The sequence below is a fragment of the Metopolophium dirhodum genome, chromosome 6 (assembly GCF_019925205.1).
Source record: "Metopolophium dirhodum isolate CAU chromosome 6, ASM1992520v1, whole genome shotgun sequence".
Taxonomy (NCBI): Eukaryota; Metazoa; Arthropoda; class Insecta; order Hemiptera; family Aphididae; genus Metopolophium; species Metopolophium dirhodum.
This window is the reverse complement of record NC_083565.1, coordinates 6,989,046-7,017,016: the sequence shown is the minus strand read 5'-3', so window position 1 is coordinate 7,017,016 and position 27,971 is coordinate 6,989,046. Positions and strand designations below refer to the sequence as shown.

Here is a 27,971-nt window from a genome sequence, read left to right as displayed (position 1 = left end):
AGTTGCGTGTCCCTGAATTTGGTACAATTATAATGTCGTTATATGGGTTTTAATATTATCATTGATAATTCACCAAAACCGACTTCATCGGTGATAAATGTTAATGTATTCACTTTGATTCTTTGCGGCTAACCACACTTTAATGATATATTTTATACTCTGTCTACAACATAATAATAAAATTAAGAGGGACGGAGTGGCCGAGCGGCCTAAAGCGTCGATTCCGACGCGGACCGTCGCCAGTTCGAATATCGACCACGGGTGGCTCCTCTGTCTGGGCAGGCAACTTTCTAGAGAGAGAGGCCGCCATCCCCCGACCAGGTTGGCAGAAACCTATGAGTGCCCAATTCGAATTCTGCCAAAACTAAATACACGTGTTAACCCAACCTACAGTACCCTCCCCCACAGTTGAAAACCCACCCAATGGCCTATGTTGCCGCGGGTTAATAAAAAAAAAAAGTAACTAATTAAATTTAAAATTAAATTAACAATGCAAAATGAATATAATATAATGTAATATTAAATGCAGTTAATTTTTTTTAAATATTTAGAATAAGTTGGATAATGATATCTAAGCATGGACGTATAATATGTAACTTATTACAACTTATAATTTATTAACCATTAATCATTATTTAGTATAGGTAGTCATATTTTTTATAAGATTATAATTATTATAATTTAAGACTATGCATGCCTTTTAAGAGTTCATCAAGAACATTTTTACTACACATTTTATTCATATACATTTGTTATAATTTATTCAATATATTATTATTATTATTTTTTGTTAACTTAACCTTATTTTTACTTAAATTTTCAGTTTAAAAAAAATTAACGTACTGAATCGTTCGTAACTAACCAAATGATATATGTCAACGTTGTACGTGAATTCGTTCTCAATTGTATTAGTTGTTTTAGTAAGCAATGGGATCTTAGTGAATATTAAGTGTACTCAATCGGTGGGTCAAAATGGTATAACGTTTTCAATTGTTCAATAGCCCTTACTAGGTGTTGGCAGGTGGGTGTATACACTACTGTGTCCTTTCTAGAATAATAAATTAACTATAAAAAAACAAAATAACATTCGCAGTTTTGTCAAAGGTCACCCTTTCATTCAAGCCGTCCTCTCCTTGCATCTTTGTTTGGTTCTTACTTATCTACACCTATGTATTTTACTTAAATACTTTATATATTAATTCTATAGAGATTCTAAATATTCATTTTCTAATATTAAAAATAAAAAAATGCTTGACAAGCACAAAGTGGTTAAAAAATAGTACCTATGCTATGTGCACATGATGTTTTTCGTTCCCTATTTAAATAACAGAGTTTACGTTTAATTTAATTCCATTAAAATTCTTTGGTAGGTTTTTGTAGAATCCAGTTATAATGACCTGTCACTACCACACACTAAAATATAACTTTTAAAATGTATAGGAAATTAGTGTCATCACACTTTTAACTAGGTTAGTGGGTAAATTTATAGTGTTTAAAGGTTAAAACTCACCTAAATTGTGTGTATAATAGTACTACAATAATTGTAAGCTGTATGCGGGTGTATATTATAAATTAATTTTATTGTTTGCCATTAGGTAATGTTGTACTGAGTAGTGAGTAACATATTAAATCTTATGAGGTTAATTTTATTTTAGTCTTTTTCAACAATATTAATGGCACTACTTTTATTAAAAATGTGCGTATTTTTTCATTAAAATATTAACTACTAAAGGAAACTAAACACTTTAATTTATTGTTATAAATAATAATAAAAAATAATTGGAATAAAATTTGCTTTTGAACACAACGATTAATGATGGATTGTAAAATTTGTTTTGAATTATTCTCAGAATTTAAAAAATATTTAAATACACAATACACTATTAGTTATATTATGTTTTTAATAATTTTACTTCACCAGTGTTCAGATATGAATTTATCTCATGAGTATTACTTAAATTGTTTTTATGTACCGTTATTGCTTGATACTACAATGTAAATATGTAAATGTAACTATATTTAAAATTTGTATTGATCAGCTACTGCACAGTGCACACGTCGAAGTAATTTATTAGTGACCCGATATTTTTATGATATTTATACTTCAACTGGTAACTTACTACAAGTGACATTAAATCCAAGATGACATAAAGGAATTCAAGATTAAAAAGAAAGGATTTTAACCTTTATATTTTTAATCCGATTGCCTAGGTGCTTACAATCCTGTAGGTACTTCTTATTCATTCGATTTATATCTGTCGTTATGTGTTTATTTCACAGTTGTAGAAATGTGTATATAATTTATACGAATCCTGTAAAATTATTCACATTACAGTGACTGTCCAATTTATAAAACTAGAAGTTTTTTTTTCAAATCGTTTATACAGTATTCATATGGTATTACATAATATTATGTATAAAATTACATAACTGCACCTGTAACTGTACTGTAACTGTACTTACAGACTAATACAATAGAGATTTAATTCCAAAATGAGTTAATATTCAATGTATTAATTTATATCAACATTTTTCGATCTGAATAATTTATTATAGCTGCAAACAAAGTACTTACCTATAACGTGAAGATTAAAAATTCTATGAATTAATTTTTAAAATAGGTACACCATCAAACCTTTTTCTAGGTTAGGTTAGGTTGGTTTTTTTAAAGTTAACATTTAAAAAACCAAATTTGTTCGTTGATTTTTTTTTTCGATTATAAAACAAGTGATAACCATCAATGTATGGGTAATGGGTGTATTATGTTTCTTGTACATCGTTGGTTACATTCATGATACAAAATACACACTAAAACGATATCATTTTAATTTGAAAGCTATTCGGCTTATTCGTGTATAATTTATTATTATACTAATACTCTGATATTATACTATTACTTTCGGCTAGACAATTAAAACAACATACTCATTTTCATAAACCATTTTAAAATTGTTGGCTGTTTAACGTTTATTTCTCGTTGACGATTTATACATTGTTATTTTTTAATTTAAAATTTGTATAATATTTTATTACTCCATTTACAATTTCTGGATGAATATTTCCTTACGAAAAACGTCCTAGCCGATTCCTATATTATAATAGTAGTATAAATTCGTATGTTCGGAGCCAGCTTGCGGTTTTTTCTCCGCGGTAATTACGCCATGTTCAAGGGGAAATGTCCCGCTCGGAGCACACCGGTTTTAATGTATGACACATCACGGGGAGATTACACACTCGTTATCTACCAATTTGTGCCTCACAAAATATTTACTGCACAGCATTTGACAGGGCAGTTTTTACAAATTTAGACTCTGAGTGGAGCGACAAATGTATTGATTTTTTAAAGATCTGTGTTTTTTTTTAAATTTTTTTTATTATTATTTGTATCGTGCACAATAAGTATTCGAAATAATTCTTCGATTTTCGACTTCAGTATCTTGTTCGAAGGCAAAGTTGATGTATATAGATTATAGGTTTATCTCTAAAACTAATAACCGTAGATACATGTAATTTTCACTGAATGTTTATATTAGTAACTTCTATACACCATAACATTTTCAAAATATTTTGACTTATTTTGAACTGTTTACAGGTGAAAATTTTCCACCCCCAAAAAAATTATTTCTTAAAATGTAAGGTACCTATATTTTGGGTCATAATTTATGATTCATAAATGTGGTGAAATTTTGAAATTTTTTTTCTTGGAAACCATTATTTTTCAATGAGTTAAGTGATGCAAACAGAATTTATCGGTCCGACTTAGTTTCAAAGTTATATACGAGTTTGCGAATTCTCATCCGTCAGGGGGTTTTTTTTATTAAATTTCTAAGTAACAATATAATATACAGTAAGTACAATAGGTAATTTCTGATTTCACCAAAATTATATAAGGATAAAGAAACTCACATCTACAAAAAACAATATCAAAAATGTTATTTTTGGTATTTTAATAATAAGATTTTAAGGTTATGAAGTTTTTTTAATCTTATAACTTCTACAGAAATTGGAAAACACAAATTTTGAAGAAAAAAATTCATGATAATCGTATACGACCATATTTTTGAGTTCGACCCACCACTAGTGTATATTGATATATTTTGTAGTACCAAAAGAAATAACTATAAAGCAAAAGCGCTAACTGTAATTCTTGCTATGACATTAACATTTAACATTTCGTTCACCAAAAAATAAGTTTCGTTGAGTAACCAGCTGTATATTATGTTTAATCGTGCCACGGTCTTAGAAGATAATATCAAAAAAATATTATCACGTTACTAGCAAGCCGCAAGCGGGAAAGTACCTATAATAATATGTCGTCTGGCAGGCACGGATCCAGGGGGGGCAAGGGGCCATGCCCCCCCGTAGACTGGTGAATTTTCTTTTATATCTATTTATTTTTTGTTTTTATCAGACTTAGGCTGAAATTTTATTTAAGATGCCCCCCCCCCCCCCCCCCCGTAAATATGTTCTAAATCTGCGCCTGTGACGTCTGGCTGGCTGGATAGTCATCGCGTAGTTCGTTACGCTAATAACATTATAATAATATTAGGCCACGTTGCACACAATATTAACATCTTTGCGGACTCACAAATTAACGAAAAAACATCAAAAGAGATGTTATTGTGCTATACGAATCAAACAGCAAAATAACTAACCCATCAAAGACTGTATACAGCTTGGCAATGCTAATGACGATTGTAGCTTATTACGACAGTGGTTTTATATTTCACTTCGAGAATACGAAAAACATAAATTTCAACTTAAGACAAGGACCAAAAATAAAATTGGAAACTTTTTCACTTTTAATTTCTCTTTTTGTCACTAAATGGTCAATCACTTAGCATCATGTTTAGTATTTTTTTATTTTTAATTATTTTTAAACAAGACGTATTCCGCTTGGAAGAAAGCTAAGCCGTCTAATAATAAATAACGTGCTCGGGTCTGTAAACTGATTTATCACAATTGATTGAATTGAAACTTTTATTCGAATCCTCTCAACAAAACCTTAACATACAAACAATCTCACCAGACGTGTATTGTAAAATAATATCTATATAGGATATAGTTTTAAAAATAATAGCTAAATAGTGTAAATAGGTAGGTATTAGGTACTATATCTATACCAGATACTAAAATAAAAATGTACTGTCATTTTAAATAGATAAAGCAATTGTAAATAAATAACAAATAAAATTGATTTTGACGTAAGACATAAACTATACATTTCCTAAAATGTAGAACACTAAAAATAACGTTCACATTTTTTTTTTTTTTTAGAAAAATCAGAAAATAACACATTTTGGTTATAATCACCACTCCATATAATATGGTATAGTACTATATAGCAGACTTGGCATAAAATCTGATGGAATTTTAAATTTTATATTACGGAAGTTAGGTATATTAACTATTAAAGTCATGTAGGTACCTATATTTACACCACACCTTAAATATTTGGAGAAAATCTTGAGTGTGTAGTAATTTTAGGGAAATTCCTGACAATGTCACATTATGTGATATGTGATGGCATTTTAACCGAGCGTCACAAATACTGAAATCCGTCATTCATACCTAAACCAATAAATAAATAAACAAAACGTAGATTAGGTATATCGAATATGGATTATAAATGTATGCCTAGGTATATAATAGTTAATTGTTTTAATTGTTAACAGTCTGAATACCTCTGCTGTATGGTATTGGGGTTGTGTTTTTGCGGTAAATACCGTATGGCACTATTACAGAGATAAACTAGGTACTTTTCGTTGGATTACGTCTTAAGCGCTAATATTAATAATTGTGTGTGTACATAATATTAAGTTTAAGGTATGTTGCCTCATACAGTACATAAACATTATTAAACTTTAACTAGATTAAGAAAATATTTATTTTTATAATATCATAGTCGAAACCAAAATGTATGATGTAACCCTTAGTCAATACATTTTAGTATACTAAAAAAGAATTATGTAGAGACATGGAAAATTAGGTTAAGTTAAAGTAATTATATACGATTTAACTGTGGACAACAAAGTGTTATAGAATTATGTGTGTTTTATTTTATTATTGCACCTACGTCGGAAGTAGGTACCTAATCAGCGTACACGACATGTAAGGATGACTGCGAATAATCCACCGTCACCAATTCTCTTTTTAGGATAGTTGTTTTTATAAATAAATGCTATATAAAATATACAACTTCAGAAATCATACACACTAATTATTATCTATTTTACGTTGAAATGAAAATTGATGTTTGATTATAAGTTAGGAAAGTAATATATAACATCGTAATTGAAAATTAGATTAAAAATCACATAATTCTCCGTTATTTCTCCGCATACGTTCAAATCATCTTTCTGCGAAAGCTTTTATAAATGCGTACTAACAAATTTATTTCACTCATAGTTAGGGGCCACTCGTTTAATTTCGATTTATTTTTGATGTGATGTATGTCTCTTTAATTAAAATACCTAATTAATTGATTATTTCAATTATTACAGATGTTTGTATTCAATATAATTCTTTCATAATATAAACTCAGAAACTCCATAAGCGAAAAAAATCATTTAGCTAAATGTTTTAAAAAACATAACGTAATAGTCGTATTTTCTGGCATCAACCATATTTTAATGTTTAATGGTATGCGCCAAATCGCTAATCTACTTAATGTACATTTTGGTCGTAAAGGGTTAATTGATCATATTGGAAGAATTAAAAAATATTACTTTCGAATTTAAACATTTATTTTCGAGAAAAATTATTAAGCCATCCTCAATTTAATATTTCAGACGAATAATATTATATTTAATTAATGAGGGAATATTTGGCTTCAATATGGTACTAGAAACCCAGTATAAAAACACAAAATTGATTAATTTTGGATGTAAAAAATAATTATGTACCACAATAATGTATTATCAGTAATTACTAATTACGTAATATAGTTGTACTGTAGAGTTGATGAAATAAAATAGTGCCTACTACTGTCTGGGCTGTTAAAAATAGTCATCAAATTAGGTACATCGTACTCACTGCGGATTTCTATACTTATCTCCACAACTCTTTTCAAGTCGTCAGTCTTATAAAGAAAACGTCCCATTTAAATTACGCGATTATATCATTATTGTACATAGATTAAATGTAAACTTTGATATATCGTGTATGCGTGTGTGTGTGTGTGGGTCGTACGTTGATCGTCATTGCTTTTTAGTAAATTTATTTTTGTTCGATTTGTTTATGATCTGTATACCTATAACTTGCTCGGTACCATTATTTACGTTCAACGATAAAAACAAAAAGATGGACATTCTATCAGCCAGTCGTCGGAGGAAGTCTTTCTCGACAATTGTCCAATGCTCGAAGGGCATTGATATTAATATACGATCGCTGTGAGTAATGTTGGCGTTCTATTAGTTTTTCGAGAGTTTCAACGTCAGAATCGTTTGACGGTTTCGAATGGTTGATGGTCTGAGCCAGACTAGCTCTATTATTTTGTACGGGAGACGACTATTATATAATACCTACTGTCATTGAGATCGGTGTAGACGTAAAGGAGATCGGTCGCTTGTCGAATCGGAACATAAATAAACATATCGGTATAATTGTGTGTACACTGTATGTCAGTCTGACAAAAAGGATAGCTATCATAAGCGTTTCATGTATTTTTCTAATGGAAAATATTTATACCCATACATCGATTGGGTAAGGTAATTTTTTAAGCTCCTCGCTGAGTTTGTTCTCAGTTTTTATAATGATTAATAGAAATGCATTATATTTTATATTATACCAATAAAATATTGCGACGTAAACCAAACTAAAAAAAATAGTACCTTTATCAAATAAATAATTCTCTATAGGTAGACCAAATACCGATGTTTTCGGTTTCTAATTATAATGAAACAATATGACTTTATTACTATAATCTTGTAATATACATTAAAACTGTGTATTTGTTTAAATTGTGAAATCCTCCAACAACTGTGTATTTAGTTTTCGGTTGGTAAATATAATATTGTTAACAAATCCCGTGTACCTACACTACTTATGCAATAATAATGTTCTTTATGATGTACAGTTAAATCACCGTTACTTTTCCATATTATATAATTTACATATGAATTATCTTACACGCAATATTGTAAGAAGATCAATAGGTATGAACTCTACCCATATTATTATTATACAGTATATGTATACACGTTTATATAGTAAGATATCTATGTAAAAAAAAAAGTATTTTGAAAATAAATTACTGCTCTTAAACAAACAAAAAAAATGTTTTAACTAACTTCAGTTGAGTATAGCGTATGGCACTATTACATAATATTATGATGTTATAGGGCTAGTCGGGTTTATTATTTTTATATTTCAACTATTGAAATGAAAATAGTCAAAACTGTTTGAGCAGACTTCACGCTGATGACGAGCAAACAAGCAAGTGTGCGTATTATCTTTACGACGTGTATATCGTCATGTAAACTATATATTAGTTATATATTGTATATTGTATACCATAAGTGCACTGCGATAATAATGATTTTAGCACGGAAACGGCTTCTCTCCCGCTCGTAAGAGTTTGCAAATGGAAAGTTGAATAACTTATTTTAGAAAACAATTTAAGACGCAGACACGCAGGTCACACAATAAAAATTGCTACCCTTCAGAGTGGCGTAGGAAGAGAAAGCCAAGGTTGTATGGCAAAAATTCTGTAACATAAGCACAACATTTCGTTTCAAAAGTTGGCATTTGTAAATCATGCTCAACGCAAGTAAAAATTTTAAAAATATGTTAAGTGTGATCGAGTTTGTGGATATTACCCATACACAACTTACTAAAATAAAATACAATAGAATTAAAGATTATATTAGAGTAATATTATTAATGTTAACTAGTTTGTGACATATTGACACATTCGATACACGAATATGTACGTCCAGCAGCCGACCTCCCAGTTGCAGGCAAGATCGTCACCGTAGGCCGAGTCGACGTAGCAATCCGGCACTAGGGATTTTGTATGTACCTTTTTTTTTATTTATTTGGTCACAGGATTTTTTAAGAGGAGGATGAGGAAGAGTATAGGAACATAATATATTTTATAAAACGTGATTTATACAGTGATAAATAAAAACAAATGATATCATTATATTATCATGTTTTCTTATCTTATCACTCAGTCGCATCAGTTCATACAATGAATATATATTAACTATAATAAGTACCTATTCATAGGTCGATGACACAACAAGACGTAAACGTCGATTATAATAATAACATTATAGCTGGAACGCTTAGCCGACAATGCGCTCTTGTCTCTTGTCATCCCGATACGTCGGATCGTTGAGGTGTGAGCATTGACACATATAATAACGATTACAATGTGATTTTGGGAATAAGAATAATAATGGTAAAAAATAACAGTAATACCGGCCTAATAATGATACCGTGTCATATTATGGGCAGAAAATATAATGAGTATGGTTACATATAATTGTTAATTTTACTATTATAATAGATTAGGTTTATGTCTGTTGTGACCGACCACCTCAGCATTGCCCGGTAGCGATCGCCCAGCGGGAAAAAGTTTTCTCAGTGACTACTCCATGGGTTTGTTGGTGAATACATAAAGAAAAAATAATAAAAAAAGACAAAAACATACGCAACAAAAAAAAAAGACGTTTTGTTCGTTTATCGTTATGCGTGCGTTTGAATGCAGGCAAAAAAAAAACGAAAAGAATTAGTAATATAAAACAAACGTCGGCTATCGCGATTACGACCCGTGCAGTTGGTGGGGTGCTCGTAATTGCGTTACGCGACGTTGTTTAGCTAATTAAAATTCACAAATACAATTATACAGTGATACGAAAAAAAATAAATGATAACGACTGAGGTTTAATTGACTGTTTCTGTACATTACTATTTATTATAGCAATAATGACACATGAAGATCGTAAAGTTGGTCATATTACAAGTTTATTTTTCATTTTTGATAATTTGCCAGAGATGCTTTTGAGGCTTCATATGAGTATATATGACTCTTCGTCCTGTTAATTATGACAACGTATACATAAACAATACATGGCTCTTCCCTCGTAATGAATTATGAAAAAAAAAACAATACGATGTTTATTATAAAATAAGTACGAAAATTAAATATTCGGAACGCTTATCTCAGAGTATAAAATAATAATATAGAAACCTGATGGGTTTGAAACTCAAAACAATATAGATATAATACATTGATAATACTATGGCCATACCACGAAATAAAGATAATAATATTATGGACAAATAACTTTAAAAATGAAACGTGGTCCCTATAATAATATTATTATTGCGTTGCATTTTTAAAATCCACTGTATAATATTATAACATAATCATAGGATGTAAAAAAAAACTCAATATACCTACATACTACATATTATACAGAGACTATATAGAACTATAATAGAAGTGTATAAAATATATTATTATTACACAAAACTGTCATTCGTATTGTTCTCACGTCTTTGCTCGAACATGCGTGTTCGATTTTCCACAGCGATATAAACGCATATCTTGATACCTAAATATATATATATAAATCGACCATCGAAAATCAACTTTTTTGTTTTTGTTACTAAACGGCGTAAGTCGTACTCCACTGTATGCTGTGTAAAATAAATAGTTAACTTTCATGCGACAAACTTGGAATTTAATTTAAAAATAAAACGTGTACTCGGATACGAATATGCCCAACAACAAGCACAAGAAAAATAAGGGTATAATATATGTTGCTATCGTTTGTCGAACAAAATAAACAACATAAAAACCATACACTTGAACAAATATTTGCAACTTCTGTGATTTGTCTGTTAGTCGTTGTCAGTATTGTGGATGCTAAATATTCTGCTGACGATTAAATCTAAAACCAATAGAAATGGGCACAAACTTCTGCAAAGATGTGATTACATATTATAATATCTTTCAACGGCTCAGTAATAAAATTCATGATTTTCATAACCATAGATACACTAACGAGCATTTCATATTTTCATATTAAAATATTATATAGGTAGTATATATAATATATTAGTATAAAATATACAAATAATCAGTGTTAGGACTTATCTAGATAAATTATCCAGCTAGTTATTTTTTTTATCTTTTATCTTATCTAAATAAATAAATATAAGTTATCTAAGTATTTATTTTAGATACAAATTTAACTTATCTAGATAAATTTACAAGATAAATTTTTTGGTAAAAATTAGCTAGATCTGTTCGAAAATGTTTCATTTTTATTCTCATTATCTGAGGCACAACTTGTACGTAAAAAATAACATCCAGGGCTAAAAATATATGACGTTATTCTGAAAAGACTATAAATTATCCCTATTTAGTACTTATTACTTATTAGTAATTAATATTCTGTATTCGGTTAATAATATATAATATAATATACTAACTAATTTATGTAATTAGCCTATATTAGCCTATATTACTGTCGCAACAAATATGTCAAATTCCCAGAATTTTATAAATATTTTTAAACTATAATTAAAATACGAATAATACAAAAAAAAAAAACAGAAGAACAGATGGCAAGACGTTATAACCACCGCCGTCCCAAACAAAATTCCATAGAATATAATATTATTCATTGAGAAATAAAGATAAACCAGTCGTATATTCTTTCCATATTTGCAATGCGTCTGAAATTAATAACAATAAGTCTGATGAGCAATACATGAGATGCTATTTATGTATTTCGGGTTTTATGTTTTATATTATAAATCTAAAATCTATAGACTATAAACAATCTCTAAACCAATTTTAATTGCACATGACGTATAATAATAATAACAATTATTTCGTATACACAAATATACGATACTCGTAAATATATTTTCAATGTTGTTAATTAATAATAGTACGTGACACGAAAAGTGGGCCGGTGACCCCACCACCCGCCCGGCAAGAACGGCCGTTAGCCATGGATTCTCTTGTGTGTGTATTATTTTGTGTACTTACATGACGGTATATGACATATGTATATTTTTTTAATTAGTTGTTTTAATTTTAATTTCTAAAATTATCTGTTATTTAAATATTTAGATAATTATCTAGATAAAATATTTTTATCTTTTATCTGTATCTTAGATACATTTTAGTGTTGTTATCTTTATCTTTATCCAGATGATTTTTTTGTTATCTGTTCCTAACAATGCAAATCATTCACCGTTTATTAAAAAATAAAACCGAATTCAACTTGATATTATATATACTACTCTGAGAGACATTTTTGAGAAACCCATTAGGTCAATTTTATTAAATTATACAATATCTATCTGGGAAATCATATAAAATGTATATCAGTGAGCCACATATAGAAATTATTTTAATATGTATTTGTCTGTGTATTTTTTTATGAGGTTTCATGTAGATCATCGTCGAGTAGTGCTGCATGTTTCTTAAATAAATTACTTACCAAAGCGTACTAAAAAAAAAAAAAATAGTAACGTTAAAATGGAATCGGACAATATTCCCATTTTTTTTTTAGTACGGACAATGTGAAAGTCAATATACTACGGAACATACAACTAAAACTAACACTAGAAGTTAAAGAGGGATTAAATATTTTTTTGTTTTACAATCGCATTGCTACCTTTATATATTATTTTTACGCTGTTCATAATTTTTGTAATTCATGATGATATTGTGCTTGTTATAATATTTTCATTCCCACTCCTTCGTGTAGTTTTATTTTATTTCTTTTAGTGTAAAATATAAGTGTATGATATTAAAGTACCCATAATTTTTAAAAGAACAATAACTATTTTTCGAGATGCGAGACATTAAGGAGCCTTATAAATGGATGAAATGTGTCTTATCTTTGTTACTTACCTATATATAGTACAATCGTACAGTGCACTTAAAACACACGAGTAAACGATTAATGACAAAGTAAATTATGTTTTACATGTATTTATGATAAAATATTTCCACACGTAAACCAAAAAAATTAATTGCAACATTAAATAATTGTTGAGAAATGTTTAGTATTATATATAATGTATATAATATTGGTGGTAGGTAAAATATGTTTCATTGACTTCAAAAAAAAAAAGGATTTCTCAACAACCTTGATTTTTTACCATTTACATAACTATATACTTCGGATTAGTGATTACCAAGTACCTATTATATAGACGATGCAATAACCGGCGGTTCATCATTTCCAAGTCATGTAGCGTCGTCGTCATGGGGTGTACGAACTCGGTATCATTGTATTATTTAAATGAGACGTCATGATTGAGACCATTTAAATTATTGACGTGAGAGAAAACTGATTCGACGGAGAACGATATTACTTTTGATAACAATGATTAGATTCGAAATAATAATAAATAGGTAACAATATTGTAAATGACACTACGCATTGGTTTGATGAAGTATGTACAGGCACACTAAGCGCTATTACAATATTGTTCATCACAATTACCAGCTGTACAATAAACATTGGTTTATTCCCCAGGCTCCACAATAATTCCGGCCTCCGTTACGCGTGTACCTGGTTCCGATAATTTTAAAAATAAATATGGCTTAAACACGTAGGTATAGACTGTCGGGGTATATAATATTATGGTATTATTGTAGACGAGAGATTTACAGTGGACTCAAGTTGAAATCGATCAAAACGAATTGTGCGGTAATAAGGCCTAAACGTTTAGTTAATGTAAAATGTCTACTCCCCGCAAAGGCGACTATTAGGATCAATTTTTATCGCGAAAACACCACCAATAATATTAGTTTAACTTATCGTTCAATCAGTCGTTTGATTTCTGTCCAGAAACATTTCTACCAATTGCAGGCATCAATTCATATTTTAAAAACTCAGGAAAAACATTTACCAATGATATAATGACTTCAAAAATACAATGGTTAAAAAATAACGCTTAAACAGTTAAACGTAATTATTTGTAAGTTATTTAATTATTTCTGTTCAGCTGGGCATTGCTTTAATCCTTACCATCGTTTTTTGTCTGCCAAATCGAATACGTTGAAATACAATAACGTTTAAACACAGAATGTATTTATTCTTAATACAGCTTTATCGTCTCCTCGCCGTATTGAGCATACTTCCGTAATCAAACTTAATTTATGTCATTGTTTTTTATTTCTATTGTCAACTGTCATATACCGTATAAGTCATTTTATATAAAGTTTTCCTTAGTCATTGTATAATTATAATACTTGATAAGTATATAACATACTATTATACATATACACATTGAATAATAATTTCAGTTTTCAAGTGCGCCTGCAGGATAAAATCCCACCCGGGGCAAGATAAAAACTATTTATAATCTAATATTAGTTATAGCGATATTGATATTAAAGTATATGCAGTTAAAAATTTCCACGGGGGCAATGGCCCCCTTGGCACCCCTCTGCGGGCGCCCATGTCAGTTTTTATATTATCGTATTACAACTAACCAGCGGTAATTGTTTTTTTTTCAATTAAATAATCATTTCAACATCTTATTTGTATTTAAAAATTTAAAAATTATTTTGATTCATTCGTATGTAGGTACTATTATAGTATTATATTACTAAAACTCAAAATTTGGTTCGATACACAGAACTACTCTGCTAAGGAATTTTGGGGCCCGGGGTCAATTTTTTGGTGGGGCTCCTTAACTTAAATTGTAAATTCAATTTTTTTCCTATATAGCTTTTTTATATTGAGTTTATTTTTGAAGATTAAAAATAAATTACCTATACCATAAGTCATAACTCGATAAGTAATTATTTGATGGATATCGACTATTGATAAATAAAACGTACATGGCTGTATTACAGTAATATATGAGAGGACCCTATATGTCAGGGCCTAGGGTCGCAGCTTCCCTAGCCCCACCAAAGTAGGGCCCTGTTAATACGTGTTAAATTATCGTAATAAAGACAGTGAAGCATGCCAAATATTCAAATCATGCATTAATTATTTAAATATTATAATTGTTCCTGTTTAAGATTGTAGCATGTTTATTGACGGCATACTATAATAGGTTGAATATTATTTATGTCGGCTGTAAAATCTGAATACTCACTTATTTTTTCAAAATTGTTCTTATTTGTCCATGATATAAAATTTTTTTAAACTTTAACTTACTTGTAACGATATTTGTATGCAATGATGAAATGATTAATAAATGATGAATGATAATATGACATTAGAAATAAGTGAATCAAGTATAATTCTGGTATTCTTGAATTTACTTTTCATTGCATTATTTTTAAGATCATGGTTATTTTTTTACATAATAGCCATACAATTTTAATGAGACTTCTATTCATAAAACAATAATTATTAAAAAAATGAATTTTTTATTGAGTTTCTGTGCTGTGTAAATACATTTATACGTGTTCAAACATTATTAAGGATGGGCCATAGGCTTTTCGACAATAAAAAAATCTTAACAAGTTAGGGATTTCATAATATTGAGCACTCATCATTAACCTTACCTAACATATAACATGGTCGCTCAGAATTGACTAAAACCACGAGATTATAAAATCATAAAGATATAATGACAATAATAAATAATTATTTAAATTTAATTAAATCAAATAAAAATGAAATCGAACACAATATTTTTTTATTTGATTTGAGAAAAAATTGTATAGGTAATATTATTTTAAATTTAGTTTTTACTATCATATGGTTAAATAATTAAATAATATGAATAAATAGTTTTTTAAAGATACCTATTAATAATGTAAAATACAGTTTGTCGGATAATTTAATGTCCAAAAAAAAGAAAAAAACGTTAAGAGGACGTCACACCCGCATGTCTTGTCCCCGTCTTACAATTAATGTACCTACCTACAATATAGCAAAAACTGTTTTACGCTGGATTCTCTTCTGTATAATTATAGAAGAATTACCAAAGTTCCACAACGCACAGGGAAGAAATTTACCAGTGTCGTAGTGTTTTTAGTATTTGGATAACATCAGTTTGAGAACATAAGGTTTTTTTTCATCTAATTATTAAAAACTATTGCGAGTTAGTGCTATAAAAAAGAAAATTAAAACATTACGACACAGATAAAGTTCTTCCTTAGCGTTGTGGACTTTTGTAATTCTACTATAAATACAGATAGTTAGTAAAATTGTCCCGTGAAAAACGGTTTTTGCTATGTTCTACACGGGGAGTTGATTTGTAAGACTGAGAAAACATAATATGCGATTTTGACGTCCTCTTAAACTCATACCTGGAGACCTCACATTTTCACCGTCCCGGTGCCATATTGCTATTCGGAAAATAAATGAATAAAAATGTAATCACTTATACTCATTGTACCACACGGTACACCGGCACATGGCACACCGCACACGTGTACAGAATGTTGTAGAATTTTCGAAATAAAAAAGTATAGAAACGCTGCACATACACACGCAAACACACGTATATATGGTGTATAATATAATATTATATTATGTAGCTTTGGCGTCTACAATACGTCGATACCTAATGTTCGTTTTTGATGATTAAACGGGAATTCGGAAATTCCATTAGCTATATACTTTTGATAATTATTCTTGTCCCGCGGATCCAATTAGTCCTGTATCCCTAATTTGTATACGAGTATACGACAAAAACGTAGGGTGGTCTCTACACATATACATATTGTTATACATTATGCATACGTACACCCACCTAAAGATACATCCCGACGATAAATATATTATACGTCCCGCGGGACCCCACCATAATAGCTATGATATCTATAGACTATTTAGTGTTCTGCCATTTCGGTGCCATTACAATATATTATTATTATTATTAAATACAATATTAAATGCATAAATGCAGAGCGATAATCTCGCGTTGCACAATATTCTTATCCAAAAATTCGTCAGGTACGTCGATAACCGACGGCGCCACGTCGTTAAATGTATGAAATTAATACTATGCGAGTAATCCCTCGGACGTGTTCGGTATCTAATGAGGACAATAAACGTTTTATGCCGCTCGTCGGAATCGCCCAACTGGTTGATGTTATATTTTATTTCGCTGTTATTAGGATAATGAATCTTGAATTTTTGGATAATTTAGTTATATTATGTGATTTTGTGCGTAGCTCCGATGGCCGTCATCTTGATACCGCTCTCTCGTACAACGTTAATAATTATTAATAATTGATTAACACGCACTACAGTCGTTCTGCAGCCGAGAACGAGTTGAATCATTATTGTGTCGGGTGCCATATTATTATTATTACTTTTCGAGCACCAACATCGTAACCGTTCGCGGTGACATGATAATTGTTTTACTTCTGCCAGACACGGCGTACGTGTCGGTAGTCGGTACTGACATTATAATCGATTTTAATATAAGTCAGTTTAAATAGGTATACGAAGTATTGGGTCTTGGAATGGTTGGACTTAAATTTCTTAAACGGATTTAAGTTAGTCATCGTTTTAGCTGGATAATGTTCTTTATTCGGTTTATTCAATATAGAATATTGATAACAATCATTTATGTATTTTATGTATTTTAGTATTTCCTTAGTTTTTGTAACATTGAAAACGTCTCCAGTTATGCAAAGTCGTTCAATATTTTAAATTTATTTTCAAATTTTCTGCTGTACAGTTGGTTACAAGTGGGCCAATATATAATGGATTGTATTAAACTTGAATTCAATGATATAATGTAGTTGTATAAGAAAAACGATTCTAAGAGGAGACGGTCCGTCAGTCTGGATATTTTATATTGTTATTATTTATTATATCCTGTAAGTTGAATTAATATTATAATATTATTATTTTTTATTCGTTTCTATGGTGATACACATAGCGTAAGAAATTAAAATCCCATTTTTAGCGGTTTTTTGTAATTTTTTGGTGGTTTTTCCCGTGGCATTAAACAAGTATAGAGAAAATCGAAAAATGACCTTTCTAAAGTACCATTTTGATCCAATTTGCTGAAAGATAAAGTACTATATGTTGAAATTGAATCGTTCCTTCTGGTAAAAATTTCGTATACAGGATAAAACAATAAAAAAAAAAAAATAAACACAATTGTAAAACCACTAGCTTCCTTGCTCCGCTCAGAATCTAAAAAATACAAAGAAATTAGAAAAATAATAAAAATAAAATCTCGGACTTGCAATCAAAATTGTTTTGTTCCATCATTATATTATTTTTGGTAAAAATAACACGATATCAGACAAGAAGTCAACAGACATAATATTCCCTTCATAGCTTCATCAAAACCAAACATTATTCAAAACCCATGTTTAACCCTTTGTAAATATAATATGAGTTTATACAGTTTATGACGTGTATTATGTATATAACGATAGTAGATAAGTAGAAGGAACCATGTTAGTACATAAAGTATCAAATGTTTTTATAATATATCAATATTCATTTTATTTTATAGCTCGAACAACCACATCAATATAATTGTATCATAAATCAAACGAAAAAAATTTAATATTAATGGTGTGATAAAAATGTATACACTCTTCAATATGCACGTCATCGTCATGCCAATATAGGTACGTATTATAATTTATAAAAGAATTTTTTTAATTGATAACTCCAAAATAAAAACATATTATTGATTTGTAAATAAATATTTTACATTATTATCATAGGGTTTGTTGCAATTATATAATTATTGTTATAAATTACTCCAACATACAATTCTAAAATATGTACAATTATAATAAGCTAACTTCAAAACTTTTTCAAAATTAGAAGTATATTTTTAGCGTCAGATCTAGGCACTCCACAGATTTTGATAAAATAAAAATTAATTTCAAACAATTTGCACCTGCCAAAGGGTTAACAGATATGCATACTCACATAGGTTAGGTTAGGTTAGATTAGGTTAAATGGTTAGGTTAGGTTAAATTAAGTTGAATGGTCAGAAAATACACAATGATTATAATATAAAAATTTCAACACAAAAAAATATAACAGATTGTGTTTAAAATTAAAATCATGCAGTTTTAAAAATATAAAATATAATATGTACCTATATACTATACATCCGGTGCACCTTAAAGTTCCTCAGCATTTTTCCTTTGCTGTTTTCTATTTTGTTAAAAATTATTAATCATGTATATAATATGTTTATCGTCTGGCTTTCACTGACGACGTGAAATTATTTTCTCGTGTAAATTCATTAAATGATTGTCATAAATCACAAATCGATTTAAAATACCTTGTCTCATGAGCCAACAAACTAGGTACCTAGTCTTTCAAAAATCAAATAGTCAATACTTATTTCTAAATAACACAGTTCTACACGAATTCCACCCATCATAAGAGTCCTATCTGGTTTGGCTATAATATTAATGGAACAAATATATTTTTTCTAGATAAATCTGTGACTTATTTGGGTTTCGTGTTTAGTACAACTATGAATTCTGCATACCCCATCGACAGCATTTCATATAATAATTTCAAGACCCTCGGGTTCGTTAAGCGTGTCTCTGCTGAGTTTGGATTATTATATTTTGTCAGACAAACACCCCGATAGGGCTCTGTTATTTGGGATCCTCATGAAGTAGAACACTATTTTTTACTTGAGCGTGTTCAGCGGACATTTTTAAACTACGCTTATTATTTATTTACATAATTATATTATTTTAAACGAGGTTATGGAACATTTTCAATTTTAGTGGCGAGGCTCATTATGAGCTATACAATTTCAGAACAAGACAGTAGTGTGTTTCACTCAAATGGTATCACGAAATATTTCTGTTCAGTGACGTCAGATTGAAATGAGATTTTCAAGGAGGTTAGGATAGGGAATACTGAAATACACATTTTTTGATAATTTTAAAATTCTTAACCCTTTTAGTCTGCGCATTGAACTTGCATTTATTCAAGCAACAACAGTACACTGTATACTGTTATATGATGTGATATGAAAAGAAAATTTCCTCAAAAATCAATAATATTATTAAAAAAAGTAGGTGCATTTTTTTATACTGTTTACATTATAGCTCTTATTATTATTTATTTACTTAATTTTCCATTTTCTATCGTATCATAAATATTACGAAATTCTTATTACCTACTATTTTATTTTTTTTAATAAACTCATAGCGTACCTAAATAAATTTTGTATGAAATGAAATTACATATTTTAATTTTTAATAAACATTATAGTTATAATTAAATTATATTAAAATCTATATTTAAACAATAACTATAATTGTGAAGTTTGTTAATAGAACTGCAAAGTTCGGCAATAGCTGGTGGTAATAAATGGATTTGCATACTAATTGTTTGACAGAATAATTTCAGTGAAAACGTGAATGTAGGAAGTAGCTATAATACGATATGATTAAGTACATTGTATTGTGCGGTGACAACAATACCTATAGGATAATGTAGTATTTTGAAACAGAATCATAGACCAAATGATCTAAAACAGATTACGCATTGATATCGTGTCTCTCGATTAGTATTACAGGAGCGATGGGCTTATAGTTATAAATACGTATATTAGAACATTTAAATACGTGTGCGTATAGGTATTAGTTTGGTACGCGGACGACAGACGTGTTTAGAAGAAAACAGGAATCGAACGATAAAAAAAAATTTAAATAGTAGGTACAGTGCGTGCATAAAATGTCAATTCGAGGTAAACAGAATTCAACAGTCGTAATAAAAAAAAAAACGAGCACACGCTGCACGCGCAGATCTACCAAGAGTTTTTTTTTTTTACTGTCAATAAAAACAGAACGTTTACCATCTGTACCGTAATACATAAAATAATATAGATATAGATATAGAACAAGCAGAAAGTGATATAATGCAAAAATGTTATTCAAGACACAGAGGTGAATTGGCCTGGATTTGCTTAAATTTTAGGAAGCGAGTTTGCAGGTCACTGGAACAGTTCCTTTGCGGGCGTCTTATTGCCTCTTGGTGGGTTACCTGGAATTCATCTCGAGATGAGACTATTTTTATAAGAGGATTAGAGTTATAGCTACAGTCGACGTCAATTGAATTGGCACGCTGGTCGTCTGAAATTTTAATCGATTTCCGCCTTTGCCAGTTCGCCACTGCGCATGTACTAACTTTTTTTGTAAGACAAACGTGAATTTCCAACCAAATACCAATATTATTTGTTAACCAGTTTTATTTTTAAATTTTTAACTAAAATTTATTACAATTATTATAATAAATAAAATGTGTGTTATTTAAGGCTATAATCAATAACATAACATGTTCGATGTCATTAGCAATCCAGCTATCCTTTTTATTGCTTAAATGTTTGATTTTGGATTCTTTCGTGTATTATAGATTATATAATTATGGTTGTATCTAATATGTTTGTAAAGTCGACGTTCGGTCCCGATAAAGAGAATAAATCGTAATACTACGTGTTTCCAACTATGACTAACTATATAGTAACAAAATAGTTCTAAAAAGAAAAATGTATAATGGGCGTAGTTTTCGAAGGTATAGTTTAAACGCAGTACCTAAAGGCTAAAGGTGTAGACGGAGCCGTGAGCCGTGACTTAAGTGTTTGACATTTGGCGAACCAAAACAGTTTATGAGAAGAGAAAAATAATTAATATAGGTACCTTTGCGTAAAATAGTCTTCGATCGTTATTTGTGATACTTTGCAATTCAAATCGATACCAAACCTTATACATCTTATAATTGTATAGATAAACATTTTACCGGTTTTGTTGGACTCCCTTCAACTTTGTGTTCCGGAACATAATTCGTATGTTTACGGTAGAAGAAGGTACCTACACAATTTGACACGGACTCTTTTTGTACCCACCGAGTATTTTCTTATCACCCACAACGGCAACGAAACGCGACGCGTAAATTACGACGACAAGACCGCATGTCTGGTTTTCGTATTCGAGTCGCCTGAAAAACTGCGAGTGTCGGCGACCCCGTTTTGCACCCGACCACAATGGCTTTCTTTTAAAGACGCTTTTCCTAGCGTACATTATTGTGTTATTTTCCAATGTATAATACAACACTCATGTTTGTTTTATAGTGGTGTTTTATTCCATATTATGCAACTATGCTCTCTCTTAAATAATCAATTAATTATCATAATTTAACGGATCGTTGTTTCTTGTTGGTTAACTGTGTAAGTGTCATCTTTCTTCCGCAAGAAACGCGTTAAATTTCCTATAAACATTTGAATTTTTATGATATGGATTGTGCTTATGTTGGTACTTGCAGTACACATTTGGTCCCAAATACCAAATAGGTACATTTTAAATTCAAATTATAGAGCATATCTATGCGAACGCACATTCACTAATATTTGAATTAAGAATTTATAAAATGATTCTAAAAAGAGTCTTTACTAAACGAAATATATTTATAATGCGTTACAAAAGATAACATATTTTGCTCCGTACTTCCATTAAGTGATCATAGTTTCTCAATGAATTAAGTATATGACTTTATTGTATTCAATAGCTTTGTCATGAATTCATGATATGCATAATGCATATCATAAGCATTGATATATTATAATAATTGTAAAATACACAGGGTGATTCACCTCTATTTCTCCTTTAATAAAAAATTTATCAAAATTCTAATTTTCGGATTTTTAAGTATATTTAAGGACCAAATTTTTAAATATTTAAATTTGAATGAGTACAAATTCATTAAAAAAAGTGTCCAAGCAATAGTGGAAATGGCGAATGGCTTCATCAAAGTACTATATTTTCAAGCATTTTGACCGAGTTTAAAAAAAATGTTTGTCACCATTTTTAGAAAAAAAACTAGAAAAAATTCAAAAATCTTTATTTTTGTATTTAAATAGTTTTTCCTATTATTTTGAAAACTACTGTGTATTTTGTACGTCTTGTCCTTTTAAAGAATCAACTAGATCCAATTTGTTACTAGAAACCATTTTCAAAGTTGTAGTTGAACCTTTTTACTGATCTTCTTATATGTGACATCAAATACAAAAATTAACCAATGTAAATTCATCTCTCTGTTCAGAATTTAAAATGGGAAAGAGCATGTATGGTGAATCACCCTGTATATATATTTAACATACTAAGGGCCGTTCTTAGAATGTCCGGTTAAAGTTAACAGACTGCACTTAACCGGCCGAATTCTGACTGTAATAAAATCTGTTATCAGTCGGTTAGCGTTAACCGACACTTTACCGGACATTGTATGAACGGCCCTAAATGTGCTGTTCCGCTTGATACCTAAAAATAAATTAACTGTGGTTAATGGGTTTTTTAACTCGTGTTATTGTTATCCCCAAACATATCATGTAATTTATAATTACAGGGTATAAAATAATAATAAATGAATAAAAATAAACCATAATGTAAAATACTTACTGTAATATTTTCTGAAAAATGTTTTCGGAAAAAGATACAGAAGATGCAATTTAATTGTACAATAATTTAGTTTAGTACATGTATAATACGTATATCGTTTGTACTGTGTACGTGATTGATTGAATGTATAATATTGTGACATATTAAACATTTTTTTTTATATTTTAAATTTTTATTGTTTTTATTTTAATTTTGAAATATAACATAATGTCACACAGTGAATTATTTTATGAAAAATTGATATTAATTTATGACGACCAAAATGAAAAAAAACCGTGGACTCAGGAATAGACTACGACAAAGCTCTAAACGAAATTAATGATGCAAAATTGAATACAGGTAAAACTAAAACTCAACACCAATATTATTTATGTCGTGAATACGATCTCATTGAAGTAGGAAATGTTAAACATATTTTTAAACCAAAAACTACAGTTGAAAATATTATTTATGTTATACCTTGTGAAAATTATTTTGAAAAAATCGAAGAAAGTCATAAAGCAACTGGTCATGGCGGAAGGGATAAAGTTGAGTCCCTCGAACAACAATCCAAATATTTATTAATTACGGATCTGTATATAATAAATGGGTTAGTGATAGACATTCGGAACGGCGTTTACCAAGTTGGCACAGCAGTTGTTGGTATAACACAAAATTGGTGTTCCAGAGAAGAACTTCAACTAGTTTCAAATATTGGTCTAGAAGACAGCAAAGTACAAAAAGACAAACGTGAATCCGTGGGCCGTAACTAACTTATCAATTTTCAACGGACAACGTTTTGTTAAATGTCACTGTCAAGCAGAAAAGCAGCAATATCAAATCAGTCGGTGTTCTTGTTTTAAAAAAAAGTTTTAATTTTCCAGAAAATTCCACCAAACAATAACATGTAAGAACAAGTAATGACTAAAAATTAACAAAAATTTGTAAAAATAATATAAACTTTTTATCAATTTTTTATACTCGTATCGATGGACACGAAATGCATAATATTTCATATGCGTATACATATTTTACATATTATTAATAAATAATGTAAAGTTTTTTTTGCATAAAATAGCAATAAATAATTAATAGAAAATATAGTTACATTTTTAAAATAATACAAAACGTTTCAGTTTCATTATTTGTCTGATTTGAAATAATCATTTAGTTAAATGCCTAGTAATTTAGTTAAATTACATAAAAATTCAATTCTTTGACTGTTTGCCTAGGCATTTAGGCAAAATGACTGATATGCCTATGGTATTTATAATATTATGTAACATCCAGCAATATTAAGTATATCAATTTAAAGATGTAGATATAGGTACCTACCAATTACGTTTTAAAGTAAAACGTAAAGCGTAGTGATTGGTGATAAAGAGAAACTACCTATGCCTACTTATTACGTATAGTTACACAAAAATGCGAATCGTAGAAGAGGATACACGCTAATGACTAATAATTTTAATTCATAATTGCGTATTATAATTATATAGCTATATCTATGTCTATAATATCGTTTGACGAGTTCGTATTTTGTTTATTTCGTCAACACAACGCTCTGTCAACATCGTTCGACTGTACGAGTAACTATAGGTACCTACCTAATACCACTTAACCTGAGCAATATTTTAACCGCATGGTAATTTATTGCGTGCTACATAGTCGTATAAAACGCGTTGAAAACAATGATAATATAATATATTACACACATAATGTAAATTATTGTGGAAAAAAACCCCCCGTCGACTGACCGATTCATATATTTTATACTAAATATAATATGTACAGCATACGTCAAGAGCACGTCGTATAAATTAAACCGTATAAACGTCACAAATAATATTTACAGTACTCACACCCGTTTACGAGTTCTATACAGTGTGAGGCAGGTGGGTGATTTTACAAACGCCACAGTTTGACTATGTTTGCATATTAAGCGTGTATATACCTATATACAACTGCAGCCAGTGCGATAATATCACTTTCGATCGTTTTGAGTGCGAACACGGTATAGAGGATGTGCGATTGTTAATTAATTTTTAGTGTTCTACGACACGTGCTCTACAGAAATGTGCGGAATTTAACGGCTCGTTCGTAACGCGAAACGGCCAACGAACATAACAATAATATAATAATATTATTATTTCGGCTCGCAGGCAACGATAAAGCTGCAATCCGCCCGCCAAAGTGTGCGTAAATCATACGCAGGGCGAGTTGTAATATTCAATTTATGAGTCGATGTCATCATCATCGTATCGTTCAGTTTTGGCACATAAAATATATTGCTTTGTCTACGTCGTTATGCGTTCGAACGTTTATGATCCGATATAACGATATAGTCATTATTAATTATGTGATAATTATATAATTTTGTATTATAATATTTCGTCGATCAAAAGAAAAAAACTCGATGGCTTCCTTACAGTTTACCGCAGTGTGAGACTAACTCGCGTGCTGGTCAGAAAGCGTTTTCGCACGGTCTAAGTATACCCGATGTAGTGTCGCCGCTAGTTCGTCACACGTATGTTGTTGTTTCGAGTTGATATTTTTGAAAACAATTACCACCCACCCCAAAGGGCTCAAGTATACTCGTTCGTCTTATGTCATAAATTCAAGAACCTGACACTGAAAACAAAATACAGAGTTCATGCGCGGATCTCTGCACTACGTGTCGAGAAATAATAATATAATGCTACTCGCGTAATATATTATACTAATGTATCATCGTAATCAGAGAACGCAGTCGTCGTGGCTTAGGACAAGTGAAAAGATTTACACATCATAATATAGTACCTATGTTATTATATTGTATAATATTCATAAGAAAAAAAACTATCGCGCTCAAAGTCTCGGCTGTCGTGCAAAGATTAGCATTCTACGCTTTACGAACAAAAATAAAAATAAAAATGAAATCGAACGAAAATAAGACGCGTATTGCCTACTATGGTATATTATAATATTGTATTGTGTCGTGTTTGAATAACACGTCTGCACGTCAAGGGCGATCAAGAGATGAACGAGGCCCGACGAGGGCTGGAGTTTGAAAAGAAAAAAGTAGAGCGGTGAAATATTGCGAACAAAAAAAACCGACGGCGAAACGCAGCTCATCCGCACCTATCGGACGACTTTTCCGCGCTATCATAGTAATATTATTATAAAATATACTACGAGAATATGATGATGCTAATGCATAACAATTATTGTTCGGCTGCGTCGTGGACATAGACGCGAAATGGTACGGTGATTGGGTGGGTATGGGTAATCGTCGTAACAATGTGGGTATACATGCAGTTAAATGTGCGAATTTACGCGAGACCCATCGAAATACGGTCTGGCGAGCGGAACTCGCGGTGGTAAGTAATAAATCGACTGCAGTACATAATATTACTATTATTATTTACGTAAGCGCACACACGCACACGTACACGTAGCTTTACAATTTACATGGCGCGAACACGGGGTATGGTTACGTTTTAAATTCAATCGCAGGGTATAAGATATATTGTGTTGTTAGTTTGTTACCGAAAGAATAGTTTCGAAATAGGTTATAATATATGGAGTTCGTATGTATTTATATCTATATGTACCTATTATGTAGGTATGACTATATACATATACGATATGTACATAACGCATATATAATATGTATTTGGATGGGTCGGGCAGCGCCGTACCGAGGGTTTCCATTTCGTTAAAAGGGTTTACTATTTTTTATTGAAATTCACTTCCGTACGGAATTCACCTTTGTATCCGCTCACATATATAATAATAATAATAATAAATATGTTAAGTTATATAATATATATATATACATATCAGTGTAATGCAGACATGCAGTAGTTGGATAGACATGACTGTACTATGAGTTATGATCAGACACTCAACCACATTATAGTGCGTATGGGTAAATTATTACATTATATTATTATTATGTGTGTGTATATTATTTTACAAAACTACTGTAGTACACGTGTACTCGAACGTCACAAACACCAACCTACAAACTGAATAATAATATTCGAAAATTGTATCGAGTCATTGCTGTGGTATGTTCATCATATAATGCTATTCAACGGTGTACCTCACAGCACGCATTTAACATATCACCGAAAAATGCGTTCGTTGTCCAAATATTCATCGTCAAATTCTCATGTAAGAAACCTACTGCAGTAGGTACCTACCAATAATGCATATACATAGTCGGAAAAAGACTTACAAAAATAAACCTCCGCGTTGGCAATCGAACCGGAAACTCGTTCTCTCTCTCTCTCGCCCACTCTATCTTTCTCTCTCTTTCTCTCTGTCAACCGATCGATCTGGCGATTACTCAATTTATTTCATAGAGCTACAGTATACGCCATGCCCATTGGATACGTACTTTATCTCCGATTTCCGAGTCGTTTAACCGATTTCTGACATCCGTAACACAACCTTCGTTTATTTTCTCGTAACTTGATACGGATTTACACTGCATACGTCGACGACAACGTGCCATGTTCTAAATGGTACCTACAGAGAGGCACTTATGGTAGGTAGATACCTGTTGTACGAAAGTACCAAGTAGTAATATTACGCGAATGATTAACTATAGACGAATGCACATACATAAGTACATGTATCTAATTGTATTGAA

At 30.4% G+C, this 27,971-nt stretch overlaps 1 protein-coding gene across 6 annotated transcripts in view; it reads left to right on the top strand.

The window, feature by feature from the left end:
* LOC132946797 (neuropeptide CCHamide-1 receptor-like) overlaps positions 1 to 27,971 on the top strand; it is a 188,643-nt gene that overhangs the window by 64,149 nt on the left and 96,523 nt on the right. The window contains exon 3 of one of the 6 annotated variants that reach the window (XM_061016879.1): positions 18,433 to 18,550. The exons of the other annotated variants lie outside the window; for them this stretch is intronic. The gene's annotated coding sequence lies outside the window, so the exon portion shown is untranslated. The remainder of the gene's footprint in view (positions 1 to 18,432; positions 18,551 to 27,971) is intronic. 6 annotated transcript variants of the gene reach the window in all.